This window comes from Amblyomma maculatum, chromosome 3 (genome assembly GCF_055883805.1).
Source record: "Amblyomma maculatum isolate TAMU_Amacu chromosome 3, ASM5588380v1, whole genome shotgun sequence".
Lineage (NCBI taxonomy): Eukaryota > Metazoa > Arthropoda > Arachnida > Ixodida > Ixodidae > Amblyomma > Amblyomma maculatum.
This window is the reverse complement of record NC_139346.1, coordinates 147,002,339-147,021,340: the sequence shown is the minus strand read 5'-3', so window position 1 is coordinate 147,021,340 and position 19,002 is coordinate 147,002,339. Positions and strand designations below refer to the sequence as shown.

Here is a 19,002-nt window from a genome sequence, read left to right as displayed (position 1 = left end):
CTCCTGGCGCAAAATAAAATAAAGCCCTGCGCGAGAAGATTGAATCCCCTTTCATTTGGAGGTTGGTCCCTACTTTGAAAAAAAAAAAATAGTTTTGCTTTCTTCTTTCCCTCCTCCTCCCTTCTAGATCAGGCATACGTAACCTCGTGTGCCTTAGCTCCCGTGGACTAAATCTAGTCTTTTTGCGCCTCGGCGTTTGCGCGAAAGACACGTAACACTGGGAGCGCGGGCGGCTCCCGCCATGGGTGATTTTCGCAATCGGAAGGATTGCGTAACGAGCAGCGCCAATGGGCTTTATCGGCGGTTGTTATGAAAAGTGAGGCACATACAAGCGGCCCTCTTCAGTTGGCATTGATTGCTGAGCTACGTGCCTTGCCTTTTCCTCATTTCTCAGCAGTGTTGCCCTTGAGACATTATAGGCGTGTATTTTGGAGATGCTCTGTGCGTCTTTCTGCGCTATACCGCCAATGGCTGCTTCTATCGGGTGGAGATGGCGTACATTCCGAGAAAAATTACAAAACACGTTTCATGCAATCAAACTGTTCATGTTAGCACAAGTGCGCTCTGGTGCTTTCGCGCATCAACATAAAAAAAAAATAAAAGCATCTTAACCGCTTCGTAGAAAGCGCATCGAACTTGCAGGCGCATAAGAAAGTTTCTTGATATATTACGTGCACCTGTATCTGTAACGGCAAGCGAAATGTGTAGTGAAAGCGCAGCCTTCTTCTTTGCTCTTTATGCTGCGTTATAAGATGACTTTAAACTGCGTTTCGCGCTTATATCTAGAGTGGATAGGACGGTTCTACGCCTGTTGCTGAAGTGAAGGAACGTTAAAGTTATCTTACGACGACTTAATTATTACTTACTTTGGCCGCCACTTGATCCCTAGGGCCCTTTTTATCTTTTTTGCTTTTTAACCTACTATTGCTGTCCAGACATTTGGCATTCCTGCCTCGTGATTACGTTTCCCGTTGCTGAAATAAAGCAAAGAAACCTTGTGGACCAATGCTTAAAATTTCCGCGACGATGGATTTGCATACTAAATGAGGAAAAGCCTGAATTTAGTTCCTTATTGTAGGAAGGTCACGATTCAGTGTTTAAAAGGGAGGAGTCCGCGCTACAGAATCGCATGTTTTGGAAAGAAAAGACCTAAAGTAACGTACTTTAGTGTGTTTAATAAACTACTAGTGGGTGTAGCTTAATTTGAATTAGTAAAGAGAAATATTTATATTACCGCACTAAATGGAGTGAACAAAGCATTCGACCCGAGACAACACTTCAGGGCTCTAGGTCAAACACACCGGTAGTATTCACAGCTTACCTTCGGTCACTATGCAGCCGCATACACTCAAAATATATCCTAGTACCTGCATAGATTTTACTGAGACAGTATACAAACCGAGGAGTCAGTAATCACTGGACAGGTTATGACCCCAGTGGTAAACAACATGCAGAGAAATGTTAACAACCAAAGTATTTATCCGGCGGTACTACCTTTCTCTACCCTGCTGCTGCCCCTTGCGGTCACTGGTATGTTATTAGGGCTGGCTCCACATCATAAAACACAATCTGCGTGGTGCACGTGATTTCCGTATTGTTTTATAGCCAGGGCAGTACACAAACTCGCAAACATTTCCTTCAACAAGGAATGCAGTAACAAACAGAAGCGCGATAATAACGATAAAAACACACGAAAATAATCACGCGCTGAAGTTGAGCGCCCCGCGGCTGTTTGAAGCCACGCCGTCTCCACAAAGCCGTTGTGTACATAAGCGTATTCCGAGTCTGGTCGGCTTAGTAGGCAAACAAACTTTCGTCTCAGTAAACCTCGGGCCGCAGACAGCAGATGGTCGGAGGTCTTCTTTTACGCTCAGCTGCCCTGGACGCACTGTGTTCGGGCCCCAGGCGGGTTCTGGGACGCGTGTAAATAAACTCGCCAGCTATAGGCTGACCGGTAGCCCCTCCGGAATGCGGGCTTGGAGTTTCTTCCACGCGCCTGTTTTTATTGCTCGCGTTTGTGCGGCCTAAATTTTGTGATAACTGCGAGCCAGCATTAGCTTGCAGCGGAAGCTAGAGGTGGCGGGTAACGCTATGCAGGTGGCTTCGCTGACAGGCGGTGTAAAGTATTTCGTTTCCGTATCGATTAGAGGCAGAAACAAATAACGCGGTTCTGGCTTTTCCCAAGTTTATTCGTCTTTTTTTTTATTCCGCATCGCAACGAGCTCTGCGTACTCGGACTGAGACATTTTCCACTGACCGAAAAAAATGTAATAAAAGCAGTGCATATTGAACCTAATGCGACTAGAATGGATCCATCGAGCGCTAAAATTTTGAATTTTGGAAGCTATACTTCGAAGTCAAAGACTATTCTGGATACAGGAAACAAAGATGGAAAAGAGCAAGAACACAAACAGAAGTAAGATATAAAAAAATAATTAGAAATAGAACGAGACAAGGAGAGGAGAAAGGTGACATAGAAATTAATCTCTCAACTTTTTTTGCAAAAATTAAATTTGGAGCGATATGGTACAGAACAAATCGCCGCGCGCTATCTGTCAGCGAACAACAAGAGTAACACAGTGAAGGCGAAGCCTTGGGCCTACCTTCACTTGAATCACGACGCAGAGTATCACGCCTGAGTCTTTTTCACAAACTGTTTCAGTGTGAGTCCGTTCGCCATCAGCTCCTTTCTTTCATAGAGCTCATGTCAAGCTCAAAATGTAACATTATTACTAAAATCTTGATCGATTCTTTTATTCATCGCACATCATAGGACTGGAAGCACCTCCCTTCTTCCACTGCGACAATTGCAGGCTCTTTACTCTTCCACTCTGTGTTTCTACTTATAATGTGTAATGTTGTATCACATTTACATTTGAAGTGTGTTTTGGGTTACTTTTTGTCATCATTCGTTGTCTCCTTGTGTTCTGAGTTTATGCACTGTTTTGCGAATCATCCAATTCACTTCATAATGTTTTGCCTTAAAGGTATAGTGAACCGATAAATAAATAAGTTATCCCAGTTATTCAAATAATGTACTGATACAAGCATCCATCCTATAGCGTTTGTTTACTTGAAACCTACAAACGCCATCTTCTGTACCTCAAGTGTATGTACAAAACAAAGAAATGTATAGCTGAGGAGAGAAAACATATTCATGTGAGTTCACATTGCCCGGAATAAAGCAGCGCGGGTTTCCCGTTCGCTTACATCTTGAGCAGGCACGGTGAGATTCGATGATGTGGAAAGCAACAAACGACGCTCATTTTTGCTGCGAACATAGTTTCCATTGAGATTTCGGACGTTTAGCACAGGTGTTGAATTTTCGGCAAGCTTAGAAACACTACCATCGCGATAAGCACCTTAAGAGTCCCTCTGAAAGCCAGGAGCAGGTGGGGGCGGAAAAAAGGGGAGCCTTTTTAAATCGAGGAGTTTCTTGCCAAACAGTGCCGAACCAGAGTTTCATCCCAAGAGGCGCGACAGTCGAAATCCTATAGAGCTTATAGAAACAGAGGAACAAGTCGAAATCGGTATTTTATCTAAGCTCATTAAGGCGAACGGTTGGAGATCTCGTATATACCCCACATCCCGTGCAGAATGTGTATAATGACTCCTCCTTTATGGCTAGGAATGAACACGGACACTGTTGTATTGTCTCGCGTTATGACTACATTGCCTTGTGCATGCACTTACAAGCGAAATGTGCCGGTACGTAAGAAGCTCAAAAACTGCATATTAAGGCAAAATGAAAAAAGTAATCAGGCCTGAAAATATGCGGAGCAGCATCGTCGGCGCTTTCAGCAGCCGACTAAAAAAAAAATAAAGAAAAATAAGAAAAATGCAGCTGCTGTATGGTTACACAACGAAAAAATATATATATTTATATAACATACCTAAATATTATTTTCCTTATTCTCCCAATCTCGACCGCCATCTCTCGCCTTTCTCATAATGAAGCCAGTTCCGGAGCTAAAAAGCACCGCCATTTGGACTACGACGCCAGCAGCTCTCCATTACGACTCTGTAGCCGGGCTTTCTGCCTTTGCTGTATCCTAAATTCTGTTGAGCCAAATTTAAAGTGCCTGTACGAGAAGACGGGTAATGCGAGGTTATTATAATTTAGCGCGCTTTTTAGAAGCGCTGTGAAGTAGCAGTCGCAAATGCATCGCAGCCGGAGCGATCCGAACCAGCTTTCTAAATGCAAATCACCCCGCCGGCTCGCGCTATCTGCCCCAGTTTCACAGTGCGCGTTGCAGTTTCCCGTTACTTCGCATTAGGGAATTACGACAAGCTGCAACATTCAGCCTGGAAAGGCCGTGCCCATCGCAGTTCGGCTCGGGAGTCAATTCCAGGCGCCCAAAAAGGCCACCTAACTGAATTAGAATTGTGAAACCACCATCACAGAAAGTATCGCTCAAGCATTCCCACGTCGTTCTGCTTCAATGTAACCAAATTCACGCAACACGTGCATACTTGGCGTATACCTACTTACACGTACCTGCAGGTTCCATTATGCAATGGCATTGTGCAAGCTCTTGAAGGGGATATATTAGATTAGGTCGCATCAAATGCAAATTGTATGCACCTAGAATCTCTCCTAGATTGCACACAATAAAGCAGAGTAGTTCTGCGTCCCCAGGGGCGCTGCACTTCTCTTATCGCCAAATACCAAGTGGAATTACAAATAAGAAGAAAAAAGCGGTAGCTAAACGTTAGGGCCACATTTTAACCACTGTTCGCATTGAAATATCAACAGTACTGTGAATTTTGGTTACCATATTCCAAGAAAGAGATAACCTTTTTTCACACAAACATACTCTCTAGGCTGCATCTTACAACGTGCTCCATGCATCTTACTTGGGAAATGAGCTCATGCAATGTGTGCTCATTAAGCCTGATGGGCCTATTTCGCCGATATTTAAAATCAAAATTTATTCGGGTAGCAGCTATGAGCATTATGAAAATGTCAAGTCAGAGAAACAAACTATCACTGCAACATTTCTCCTCTCTTAGTAGATGACTTACATGCGGTATTCTGATATTCAATTTACTCGAAATAGTGCCTCTCTTATTTGCATATGGTTTTTGAACTGGCCCGTATAACAAGGACAAAGCTTTGTTCGGAGAAGCCAGGTGCAAGAAACGAAATGAAGTGGCGGGAACACGCTAAAGGAGTTACTGAGTGCACTGCCACTGCTACATTGCTCAGTCCAGATATAGACTACAATCCATTGCACATACTTGAAAGACTATTCTGAGGTTGAGGCTGAAATATTTTTTCCTGACATGATGCGTCGATGTTCTTTAGTTTTAAATAGGCATATACATGCGGTCAAACTTTTAACATCCTTAAGGCGAAAGCCTTTCTAGGCTCATGATGAATATCTTGCATCCGCGAGTATTGGGCGAGATGTATTGATCACCAGGCGTCGCACTAATTACTTACGTCCACATAATCTACCGTTATGGCTAGTTAGGCCTGTTGCCTATAAAAGGCCCCATAAGGCCACGTGCACAGCAGTTTAGTCTTGCCTGTCAAGGAGGTGAGTTCTGAAAGGCCGATGTCATCGGAAATGAAATGAAAGAGAAGAACGAAAGAGATGAAATTTTAACCAGCACGCAAACACGCCATTTAGAGGTAGAAGAAGTGAAGGAGGAAAGGCTTTCGCCATTAAGCTCTTAAGCGAAGATAAGCGTTATCCTATAATATTTTCTATCCGCTTTTGCGAGTAAAATAGCAAAGACAGCCTCATAGCGTCTAACGCATTTTAAGCCATTTACACGAGGCATAGTTCCTTGACACATAAACGACACGCACATAGACAAAACGACTGGTGTTCATACAGATTTCTGCGGGAAAGTCCTACGCAAACCATTAAACCATTAGTTGTCTATCTTGGGAACCTCTTCTCGGTTATCTTTTATTTCCTAGAGCTTTTAAACCATATTGCCTCCTTCAGTTGCGACTGAACGCATGCGTCTCCGTGGCGTAAGCTATATATGGTGCCGAAGCCAAATATTCTCTGTATTAAAAAATGCCTCCGTTGCATAGTCGAACAACGCTCCCTTCAAGACACATGGGACCCGAGTTCAATCTTTGCTTTCCTGGAAATAGCCAAACTACTTTATCGTTAATTCATTCTGAATAAAGATCTCACATATCCTTGAAAGCTTGGGTTGCATGACGTCAGACCTCCTGTGTCAAACTCCCGCAGATGAAAGTAACAACGAAAATAAAATGTAGGAGGGATCCCGCGCCTTTCTACAAACTACTACGCCATCTGCGATGCAAAGGTTTAATATGGTTCCCTTTAATCGGCGTGGCGTTTAAGGCCCGTCCGACCTTTCTTCACTTAGTGTGACACCGATGGCTTTTTCTGCGAAATGGACACGTGTAACGCTTTTGCGTTCAGAACGGACTTCGTGGGTAAACAGCACTTCCTCGGGCCGACCGATTGCGCGAGTATTTGACACTTCCTTTTTTTTTGTGCTTGTAAACAAACAAAGCACTCTCCTCGAACCACTGACGGAATGTAGCCCTTTCTGTAAGCAGCTGATTCACCTCCATACCTGAAGTTAATCTGGCGTGGCCAAGGCTGTCCTGCGTAGCCTCTTGAAAGATAAATGCACAAAGAAGCAACTCATGAGCCCAAAATTGTATACTGTTTCAAATTCTATCGCGCAGCGATTATATACTTTATAGCGGCGTTGAGAGCGTCCTTTCAGAGTTCCCTTCCTTTGGTGCATGGCTATTTTTGTTGCATATTCCAAATGCCTCGCCTTAGCAGAATCGCAAAAGTTGTCATTTTTACAATACCAAAATGCCCTCACTGTTTGCTTCTGTCGTACTTTGAGTATTTCTTTTCTTCTTGTGCGTTTCTGGGCCCGCTTTCGCAAATAGAAAGCGACTACTTCAAAGCGTGAAAGCGAATTTGTTCCAGATTGTACACAAAACAGTAAGGCGGAATGCCCGAGATTGGTTCTGAAAAAGAAGTTGATGCCAGCGAAAAGGAGGCTTACGAGAGGTCTGACGCCAGCGTCAAGGTAGTGTCATGTTGTTGGGTAAATGCCAGTGGAATTGGTATATAAACGTCACCTTTACAAGAAAAAAAAATCACGCTTGAACGTTGCATTCCGTCCGACGCTAAAGCTGCTACTAAAATTAAAGAATGGTAGCGCCACGGTCATTGGGAGGCCTAGGTTCTTTTTTAAGCTACTGAGTAGGGACGAACATTTGGTGCAGCTGCTTCCTCTCCGCTGGTACAGCGGTAAGAAAAGCTCAGCTCTCTTCGTGTTTTCCCGTACTAAGATGAATAGCAGTAGACCCACTTTAAATTGTGGAACACAGGGCCATATAGACAAGCTGACACAAGTAGTCAAGCGTCGAATTCATCGAATAAGGAATGTTAGGAAGTCACCGCCACTTTCCGACTCTCGCCCGTATTAACTAAATAATTTCGATCGATTGCGTTCAGCTTATTGCCGTATGATAACTTCATTCCACCTTTCGTTGTAGTGATGATTTTTGTCTGCACAGAATGTCTTCTCGGACTTGCTGACGTTCCCGTCTAGCGCGGAAACTCTTCACAGCCTTTCAAGAGAATGCTCACCGTTTAATGCGCGGCTAAAGGAGCCCAGGGGAGTAGTTTCGAGCACCTTGGAAACCTTCAACAGGGTGTGTTGAAATACCTTTACCCGGGCCACCGATGGGGTTTTTGCTAGCTTCTTTCTCTATTGGTAAATCCTCCTTTTCAAGCAAAGCTCCAGGCCCATTGCTTCTGCCGTCCCTTCTTTGCCTGCCCGACACCTAAAAGCGATTAGAGCTCAGGCTGTGGAAGCAGTTGCGGATGCCGAGCGGGCACTGTCACTTGCGCCACATTTCAAGATAGTTTCTTTAATCGGCCTAAAGTGGTTCGTTGAACCCGCTTTGAAGGTGAACGTGGGGGAGAGAGGGAGGAAGGAGAGGGGAATGGTCGCCTTTGTCATTTATGACTTGAGGCTCCTCTTAGTAAACACCTGAACTACCGAAGAAGGACCCGGGAGAAGCGGTGCAGAGGGAGCGACGCAACGATTTATACACAATAATTTCTAATAAAGGAAAGAGGATTTAACGAGATCTATGAAGGAGTGCTGATGGTTTAGGATGGGTTAATGCAGACAGAGACAAAGAAAGTGCACTAAAACGTCGAACTTTATTTCCATTTATATTTTATTAGTTGCAATAAATAAGTTGCGGTTGCCAGGGTTTTCTGACAGATCGATAAAATTTGCCTGAAACGCGACATAGCAGGCCTCGCAGGCGCATGCTGCTAATACGAATTGAAGAAATATATTCATAGGTAATCATTATTTTCACACTTCGAGCAGGTCAGATGTTGATTTTCTCTTTTTTTCAGACATGCTGTACTTCCGCGGAAATGTATAAATGCTAGAAAAAGCATAATTCATCGAGAGCTTGGACGTGAATGCGTTTTTGTTATTTTCATTGAGTCGAAGTGTTGCACTTGACAACATTTTTAGAAGTGGTTTAGCCTTTCGCACCAACTTACAGTACCCTTCAAAGCGTTTTTGCAGGATTCACACAATTACCTCCTTCCTGTCATTCTTTGACCACAATGGAAATACAGGGCGGTAAACTACTTAGTGTAAGTCATCGTGTTTGCTTCGAAAAGCTTCTGAAATCTTCTTCCTTCACGCTCACGACCTTAGCCGTGTTTGTCTCTCACAACTGCTGACCATCTTTACGGAAGCACTGCGATGAACCTATACGTCGTTTGATTAAACATGTCTTCATTGTAGCCGTTGTTGTTATGGGAATCACTCCTCCGGGTAACTCAGCGGAAATTATTCAGTTATGAAACTAATATTTATGTCATTTATATATATATATATATATATATATATATATATATATATATATATATATATATATATATATATATATATATATATATATATATGAAGAAAAGAAGCCAACAGTCGCCGAGGCCAAGGGAAGCATTGGGGATTGTACTTTGTCTTTTTTTTTTAATTTTTACTTCGATAAACACATAAATTAGGAATGCAATCAGTTTAGGGGAAAGATGGTTAAAAAGGTTCGTATACAGACAACATTAATACCCAAGAAAGTAGCAGGGGGGACAGCAGCCGATGTAGCTCAGTTGGAAGAGTACCGGACACGATATTCGGAGGTCGTGGGTTCGGTTCCCACCATCGGCACGTTGTTTTTTCTTCTACTTCGTGTTTAATCATCTTTCCCCTAAACTGATTGCATTACTAATTTAAGTGTGTATCCAAATAAAAAAAAAAGACAAAGTACAATCCCCATTGCTTTCCTTGGCCTCGCCGACTGTTGGCTTCTTTACTTCATGTAATATAACGAGCACTCTTATTTCACCTTCATTTATCTGCTTATATATATATATATATATATATATATATATATATATATATATATATATATATATATATATATATATATATATTTATTTATTTATTTATTTTATTTAATTAGTGCAATGTACTCTCAGTATCCGCTTGATTGAGCATCGAAACAGCTTGTGCGCGAAGTATCACAGGTGTAAGATTTGTACAGAAATGAGAGTAACTTTAAAAGCCATTGCTCTTAGCAACTGTCTCGCTACCTGGATTTTTTTCAGCAGGCTACAGTCACGCTAGCTGTTAATGTTTGCGACTTACTCGAGCTAACAAGATGTTTACTTGAGTATACGACAAGTAAATGTCTGATGTTTTCCACCACCTTTGAAAAAACGGCTTCTAGCTCTCTTCTAAGCGCACCCAATTTCCAGAAAGGCAAGTGGGCATCTAGGACGAGTCTTAATAATCAGGGCATAAGCATTGCTAGCTCAGATAACATAGACAAGCTATATGTATACCCGCCTGATAGCAACAATACAAGTTTTATGATTGGCATATAGAAATCATATACAATGCGCTGATGGTGATCGTCACACATAATGTCTTCGAGCAGAAGAGCGCATTCGGCGTTTCAGTGAAAAAAGCAATTGTCTGCCAGTTTATAATTCACTTTAATAAATCATAATTGAGTCGTTTAGCAGATGTTTCCTACATTCTTAGAAGTTATGAAAACAGTATGCCTCTATGAGAAGCAGTTATGTGTACTTTACCACATCACAGATGAATTATTGATAAATGCTACAACCGCGAGCGCCTCAGGAACCAAAAAAAAAAAATATCCGTCCCGGATTCACACCTGCAGCATGTCTCTGCTTTTTCTTTTTCTTTTTTTGCTGGGTACTTGTTTATGAGTGTCTTCATCTCTTCAACAGAATTGTTATCCAGTTTTCATATTCATTCTGAAAGTGTGTTAAATAAGATGAAGTTCATAAGGCCAATTTCATTAAGGTCACATTGGTAAACAATATGTGGCTGATCGCATATATTACACAGACAAGTTTTAAGTTTCATTCATTGGTACATACGAATGTACTCAGTAGTGGAAAGTTAAATTTCCTTCCAACCTATACGCAGTATTCTTGAGCCCAGTAGCTACACGAAAAAGTGGCTGCCTGGCGCTAATGTTCCGAGACAGCATTCCAGCTCGCGCGAGCAGTTCAGAAGTGGCAACATCCTTGTACTGTTTACCTGTCGTTTCCATCACAAACCCTTCACGGCATCTGCCTTGGCGAAAACGAAGAACGCGTCGAAAGCTTCCGCCCAGCGGGCCTGATGTGTCCCTGGAATAGGGAACACGCTGCAAGCGGCACCAGTCAGGCATTCCTCCCTCACGCTTCACCCAGCACGCTTAATGGCCCGGTTCACTGCGACAGTTGCCGCGTCGTTCCCGTGACACGAGGGCTGTTACGTCTTTCCGTACGCGCGACAAAACGAGCCGGCAGGTCCTGATGTGGCTGTAACAGCAACACAAGCGCAGCTGGCTGAAGCCAGCAACTTGGCTAGTCTTGGCTTCAGGCGATTAATCGCCGGAGCGAGACACCGTTGCGTGCTAGGCAGAGAGCGTGAAAGCCGCTCGTTAGTGGATTCTTTGCCTTCTTTCCGGCTTCGCGAGCTCGTCCTGTCGGCCGCGAATAGAAGTCCAAGGGGGGAGAAGAATGTATATGGCGTCACCATGCCCCTGTTAACCGCGCGAGTTCTGTGCAGTGGTATAGGGAACGTCGCGATGAAGGCGAGCTTTGAACGCTTATTCATTTCAACACTTATTGCTCCTTATAGGTCGCTGCAGCATCACTCTGGTAGCTCCGCCTCTCCATTCTTGTCAGAATGTATCTCATTTGCGTTTCCTACTATCGTTGCTTTTTTTTTTTTTTTCTCAGAAACAACTCAGTGCGAAACGTTATATTGGCCCTAGTTGTCTTGGCGAATAAGTGGAGATATATTTGCGATTGCTATGACACCAAAATTGATCACCTTAACTTACTCTGAATCAGGAAACTGATACGTGAATGTAGTATGGTTGTGGTTATGATTTAATAAAAATGGGTATATTCTGGTTATCAGTGGTGGTAATGTGAAATCATTAGGTACTGCCGTCAGGTCTTTGGCAAGTTTCGTGGAGTAAACATGGCAGCGCTGTCAACATCACAAACATTGTTGAATATTTGGAAAACACAAAATATGCAACTAAGCGCAAACAATGCAAGTAATTACAATGTAACACAACAAATTTCAGGGCAGTAGGATGCATTACAGTTTAGATCGGGTTGGTCTGGCATGTTAGAAATCGAAAATGAGGGTTTACCTACTTGCATTCAGCAAGAGCACAATGGGGGCTCCTTGAACGCAAATTATATGAATCCAAATATTTTATCAAAGGAGGTAAATATTCATTGGCATTCATCCAAGTGCAGCCATATAACTACCAAGGAAAGTTATGCAGCGTTCTCAGGAACTATGTAGTTGATAAAAAAAAAATAGAAAATGGGAGCAGCTTACCCTCAACTGCGCGGTTTGTAAGAAATACCGTAGCTCTCTTTGCTACCGCTTTGCTGCACTTAACTGAATAATTATTATTTTGCTACCTTATACAAAATCACGCTGCTTTCTAAGATTTTCCAAATCATTAGAAGCCAAAACTGTACCGAACTGCCAGATTGGGCAGGTTCATGTGAGGTGATATGAGGTGCCAGGAGTTAAACGAAGGCTTTAATGATAGGGCCGACCGTGACGACAAACCGGTCTTGCTTCTACGACACGGCAGTATAGAAAATGTGGAGTAACACGAGGAGGGAGGAAGTGTGGATCGCTGGTGGAACGAAAGCCCGTCTTTATTTCTCATATTGCTCCCATAGATTCAAGTGCGAAATATATTGCCAGTCTATAGGCCTGAGAGACGCCATTATTTCGTACTGTTTACGCGCTCCGGAATAATTTCAAACAAATTCAAACAGTTGAGCTTGAAAGCTTTTAAGGCCCACACGACTCGCTACGCATGTTCTGCAACCTACCGAGAACATTGAGGCAGAACGCTGAGTGGCGAGGCTTACATATTGACTGATTTAAGGGCCGGTTTTCTATAGAGCCTATTGTATTGTCTATGAGCTACACAGGCGGTCAGACGTAAGTACCAGAAACCTGCTGTAGAATAAAGGGGCTGGAGGTGACCAACTTTAATACGCGCTTGTTGTACATCTGGGCCGCATTTCATCAGACTAAAAACTCAGTCTTACTGCGGATGAAACGAGAGGAACGGAAGAAAGGTATTCGAAGTCATTAGTCAAAAGCTGTGTGCTCCTAAATATTGTACTCGTAATAATACCTATACAAACCATTACGTTTTGTCTGTATCTGTCGTCGCATAATTGATAAAAAGAATGGCGGGCAGTAACAGAAAAGCTTACACAGGTACAAAGAGGAATGCATATGAATATATTTGCATATGAATGCATATGAATATATGAATGAATATATTTCGACCAGGACTACATAGGAAGCGAAGTCAATAGCAAGCATGACTTTCGGAACAATAAATGAACGCTTTGCAGATATGCAGTTCACAAAAAGTGAAATAAAATTAACAATTGGAATCACTAACTTAGATATGAAAGTAATACTTACTGCAAAAAAAAAAAATAAATACGCTTATGCTATTTCTACACATTTGCAGTTGTTAGGTATGTACATTAAACGTTTACTATTAAGCTTTCAAAACTAAAATTTGTGAAAACAAAATACCATTTCTTTTATACAACTGGTGCTACATACTTCAGGTGGATGTAGGTTCCTATCAATCGTAGATCTCAGTAGTGTTTGTGAGTTGTGGAAATGAAATATGGAAGAAGGAGGCATGTCTAAATTCTATGTGAAGATGCCAAAGCTATACGCTCGACGAATTCAGATGCAAAAACGTTCTACTTATTATAAAGTCTAATTGGCAAAGCATGAGCTGTCTCAGCATGCTCTGAAATGTGTGAAAGGCGAATAGTGAACACTGAGGAACGTACACACGAGCGCTGATTATATTTCACAAGGCGTAGGCTACAGGAGATATGACGCAAGCTATAAAAAAATTAAAATTTCTTTCTTTGCCTTATATTCTTACAAACGATGATTCGTTTACTTAGATGACATGTGCGCCTATACACATGGGAGAAAGAGGAAGCAAAATTTTATTTTTAATAAAGAATGCTGATGTGTGCCTTACACAATGGAGCCTACCGTAAAAGGTCCCGTTGCCTGCCCCGATATGCAGTAAATTAAATCGTAACCCGTAAGAGCAAGCCCAAGTTGTTTCTTAGAGAAGAGCAAAATATCCCCCTAGACACTGCATTCGGACATGATTTTTATCTATTTGTATTTCCCAACAGCCTGCTCAGCTGTTTCACCCCCAAAGCGCAGAGGGAAGGCTTGGTTAACTTAGTACTTGTCTGGTACTGATGTGGATTAAATTATGCAATGCTTCCGTCGCTGACAGTTGCACGTGATTGGTTGAAGAGTCCAGAAACGTCCCTCTCCCTCTGCACGCCAAGAGTTTTTCGGCGTGTTTGTAAACAAACGCACGGTATCCTTGCGCAATATACCGTTAGGGTTGTTGTATACGCGTCAACAAGGAGGAACAGAGGCAATGGGTAGGGTGCCAGGATCCCACTCCCACATGATTTCTCTGCGGCTAAAATTACAAGCAACCGCGGCGCCGCGGAGCTCCAGGCTCTTGGCACGCCTATACTGCGCCGTGGTTGACACGTTTTGTGTCTTTTGTTGAACGTGACAAAGCGTGAGACCGACTCTCTCTCTCCCTGTTCTTGTGTTTGCGCGCGTATTAGAGTTCAGCGCCGCCAGTGCTCGACTGGCTTACCCGTTCAGGTTAGGAGAGGGGACAGTCGCCCGTCGTGCAGCTTTTAGAAGCGGCTGCTAGTAGCACCTTGCGCAATGCAGCTCTCTGATCTAAGAGAAAGTGCAAGCAAACCCAAGCTCCATTCTGACTTGACCGGACTGAGCCTGTTAGGAACAGCCAAAACTTCCGTCCTAAACGGCCAAGTTGGATTACGTTATTGCGGGGAAGATCAAGAGCACCGATTCCCACTGTAGCCTTCTATAGCGCTGCACGGAATTACTTTCGCCGCCAGGTCCAAGTGCAAGGCATCCTTGCCAAGGGACATTTCATCGCTGTCAACACTCACCGTGAGCTCATTGTGCCATTGGGAGATCTGGAATCGCCGCTCCGAACAAGTCCCAGGCAGACGGCCACGATTTCGGCTTCGTAGACACAGGTACCGTTTCTAGAAGCTCGTGCGTATTCTTTCATCATGTTCATGACCATATAGTTTCACTAGCTGTTTACGATAGGCGCAAAACTAAAGACGAAAGGTAAATACAGCACGATATGTAAACAAACGTTTTGTCTCGCATAAATAGCGCTCTAAAGAGTGGAGAGCAAGATGTGAGGAAGGAATTTACGCGCATAAATTTGTGGAAATTTGTAACTATTCTACGCTTTCGTTTTCTTTTCGCAGTCGCATATATTTTCGCTCACGAGTCTTTCCCGGAATGAGCCTTGAGTAAAAAACCCATAAGCTCCAAGGACGCGAACTAACTCTGCAAACGCATTTGTCCTTTACTCGTGTCCATTTTTACTCGCTATACGCCGAACATCCTTGCCTTTCTTGACGTTCTTATCGAGATAGTTATATGCATTCGACAGCTGTGTTTTAAACTGAGCACAAAATTTACCCCTCTTAAAGGGCTTCGGCCAATTCAAAATTATTTGTTTGCTTTCTCGCGCGCTGCAATGTTCATATTCAAATTGTATACTCAGGATTTAAACGCACTCAGTTAACTAGTTAAACTACTTGAACCAGACAATGTAAAGGTAACTTCTCTAGCGCTTGTTTACCGCGCGAGGTTGTCTCAAGGACGCAGACAGAGGAAGACAGCTGTTAATAAATCGCCTTTAGTAAGACATACCAAGGACGTCTCGGCCGCAGTGGCCTTCCTATACATTTCGAGTCATGGACATATAAACTTAAGTGCCGTCTCAACATGCTCCTTACGGGCAACAATAAAACATTGAGCAAAGGCAGATTATGTTGTAAAGTATATTCATAGGTCGTTAGAAACCCTTTCAGAACATTACTTTCCAGCAGAGTGCGATGCTCAAAGCATACGAAGTTTAGAGAGCAAAGATTTACTTTAGTGAATGCAGAGCCTAACGTAGCTTTTCATTTGGGAATGTTGAATGTTGCTTCATGTCCATCAGAAGGGCATGAACTGCGGTTTAAACCATTTGGGTGAAAGAAACCTCCAGAAGTGCTAGTGAAAGCAATGCCCACAAAAAATGAACGAAACTATTGAAGCAAGTGAGGATGAGAACTAACAGAAATTAAAGTTTTTACTCCGCTCTCCGCTCCGCAGAGGAATTCATGGCTTCTAATTTGACAGCTTATATACTGGCCAATGAATCGCAAATAAACAGTGTAGAAATTTTGCCCACTGACAGTTCTTTGCATTAGTAATAAAAATAAAGTCCTACGACCGGATCCTTTACCTCGTATTGAAGCAGGACCTTCGCCGTATATCTGCCAAAAATAAGTAGGACGATTTAGTTTCGCTTCAAGAGTAGACATTAGTGCGCTTTAAACATCGGATTTCCATTCCACAAATTTTCGTCTTTGAGCGGCTGGTACTGAGTTTGGCAAACAGTTAAAACATTTAGTTATTTTGGTGTTTGCGGAAAGAAAGGGGCAATATCTGTCTCAATTCTCGGAATACACTTACACTGACAATGAGCGGCATATAGAAATGGAGGTACATATGTCGTCCATTAGAATCGCTAGAGGAAACCAGCCGTCGGTTTGACTCACAGGTTGATGCTGAATGGGAAGGGGAATGATATCACACCCCTCTGAACGCTTCAGGAATAACAGCTGTGTCACATGTCGGATACAAAATCACGTGTGCATTTTGTCCGACATGCTTTTCAGGCGTGTTACAAGCGTACGACGATGGCTTTTTTCCCAACAAGCCCGATACGCTATCGCGTAAAGTCCCTCCGCCTTAGTGCTACTTAGGGAGGAGGCTGGTTAAAGCGGCAATAATAGTATTATTATGTAGATAAGTTATCGCAGCACAAAATTGCTAAAATGGCCGTATTTTATCTCCCCTTCAGATTTTTTTATTCTCCTCACCATTCTTTTTCAATCTTTCCCTTCCCAATTTTCCTTCCTACACAGAGTAGCATATCAGTGAAATATAAACGCCGGCGAAAGTCTCTGTGTTTCATTAAAGGGTCTCTCTCTCTCTCTTTCTCGTTTACCGGAGTAGAATGGAAATTGCTCCTTGAAAGGTGCCCCTGTTGACAGTTGAACCGCGACAAAAAATGAAGTTTTCGGTTTACGCACGCAGGCTGATAAAGCATAACGCGCCACATCTATCCAGGAAAATTATTCAGTGTTCAACAAAAACAAACAAATATTAGTCAGGTAATGAGTAGCCGCCACCATAGCTGGGACGGGGATTCGAGTGGGTTTGACGGAGAAACAGAAGAAGAGTAGAAAATTTCTCAATCTAGTCATTTGCCTCCACCACCTACCAAGTTAGCTGTCTTTTACTTCTCCTCCTCTTTCCTTCTTCTTCTCCTTTCTTCTTCTTACGGCACACGGTGCCACGCCGAGGGCTTGAAAACCTACTGCAGTGTAGCTTTCGATACAAAAGGCGAGGATGACGATATTCTACGCTTCTCGCTGCTTTGATTTTGCTCACAGTGGGCCGAGTTTTACGAAATGTTTACTTTTCCTTCTTCTGTGCGTGTTTGTCATGCATCGGTGTCAGAGATACTGTATTAGGAATATTTAGGCAAACAGTTATGTGAACGGACACCCTACTGTCCAGCGATTGTGAATGTTTCCCACATGAATCCCACTAAAACGCCGTTGCAGCTGCGGTTTAGGTTGAGCCGATGCGCAAATTCTTTGGTTCACCGGAATATTATTTCAACCAGTGAGAATTATACACGATTCCGTTTGCAATATAACCTCTTTTATAACCAGAGTCAAATAAACGGCCATGTTCAAAAAACAAAAACAAAAAGCGCGGCGCTGGAAGATGAAGTGCCACAATTAACTTCCCAAGAGTGAGTGGTATTAAGTTCTTTTATTTCTTGCGCACAGCTCTGTTATCCCGTTTGCAGTGACAGGTAGTGTAGAATATCGCCGTTCTCTGATCGCGTGACCTGGTTACATAGTACAACACTTCTCGCTGATTCTCAGAGCCACTGCCTCCCGCAAAGGTATTATGCTTCACTATTCGGTAGCCACAATCAATAAATTATCAACTATGCGGCATCTCTCTTTCCTCTAGTTATTCTTCTTGATTTGTGATGTCTAAATAACCGTGAATTCTTGACTGATGCAGCACAGTGAGCACCCAAATGTTTGAAATTGCGCTCATTGGCTATAATCACGCATTTGACGGAACTCGTGCGTAAAAGCGATATTTGGTCGTCAACTATAATGGAAAGTCTCAACTATCAGTACATTATAAACTGGAAAATAAAGTTTATATAAAATATGCATAGATCTAGGTTATATACAGATTGCATAAAAACACGCAATCATTTTTTTCGTCGTCATTTTGATGCAGCAGAATAAAAAAAAGAACGGGAACGCAGGAAGAAACACACAAAACGAGGACTAGGCTGCTTACTCCTCGTTCTGTGTGTTTCATTTGGCGCCCCCATTCTTTTTTGTTTCTGCTGCAGAAAAAACATTAAGTATGTAGTAACTAGCTCCGTTATCCACTCTTTTAACGTTATCTATAAAATGGCTCGCGACAATAGGTGGGAAATTCTATATCACCGAGAACCGCATCCGTAATGTAGATTTTTAATGTTTGTAAATGTTCCGTCGGTCTCGTTACTTTCGCTCGCGCTGCATCCTTACCTTTGATAAATGAAGCAATCACGTGAGCTAGACAATACACGAAAACGCTCTTAATCAATCTTGTTTTATAAAGCTAACCAAGTAAGGAAATGATGGTCGAATGGCGAGGCCGTTCAAAAGATTTTTAAGTTTTCAAAACATTTCGGGGATGTGCTAATGGTGGAGAGATAGATAAAGGGTTCAATAGGTTTCAGGCTGTTCAGTAAGATAATCAGTTTGTTTTCTTCACGGATTAGTTCTCTTTTAAGATTATAACGTCGATGAAGATTTTATCCACAACCTTCCTTTCCCGATTTTACCGTCAAAATTTTGCTTCCTCAAACGGCCTCTGCGCCGAAAGGAATTTTACACTCTCGCTCGGAATGTGTATGATCTCTTTTGAGTCAAATTCCTTGACTTATAGAAGTCATAGCAGTTGAATTAAGCGACGTGCGTTGTCGCTCTAGCACTCTCGCGTTCTTTTAGGCTGGAAATAAAAGTAAGAGACCGCCGCTATCACAGCGTGTACAGAGTCTTTATCTCCTCACCGCCTCCCTTACCCGCCGCCATCCTAAAAAAAAGTTAAAATATATTTCCGACTGCGAATAGCTAATGCCCCATTTCATTTTCAACGTTTTCTCGATTTCGT

General features: G+C 42.7%; 1 protein-coding gene across 1 annotated transcript in view; it reads left to right on the top strand.

Annotated features, from left to right (window-relative positions):
- Nucleotides 1-19,002, top strand: part of LOC146196341 (calcium/calmodulin-dependent protein kinase kinase 1) — a 154,384-nt gene that overhangs the window by 16,810 nt on the left and 118,572 nt on the right. The gene's annotated exons all lie outside the window — the stretch shown is intronic.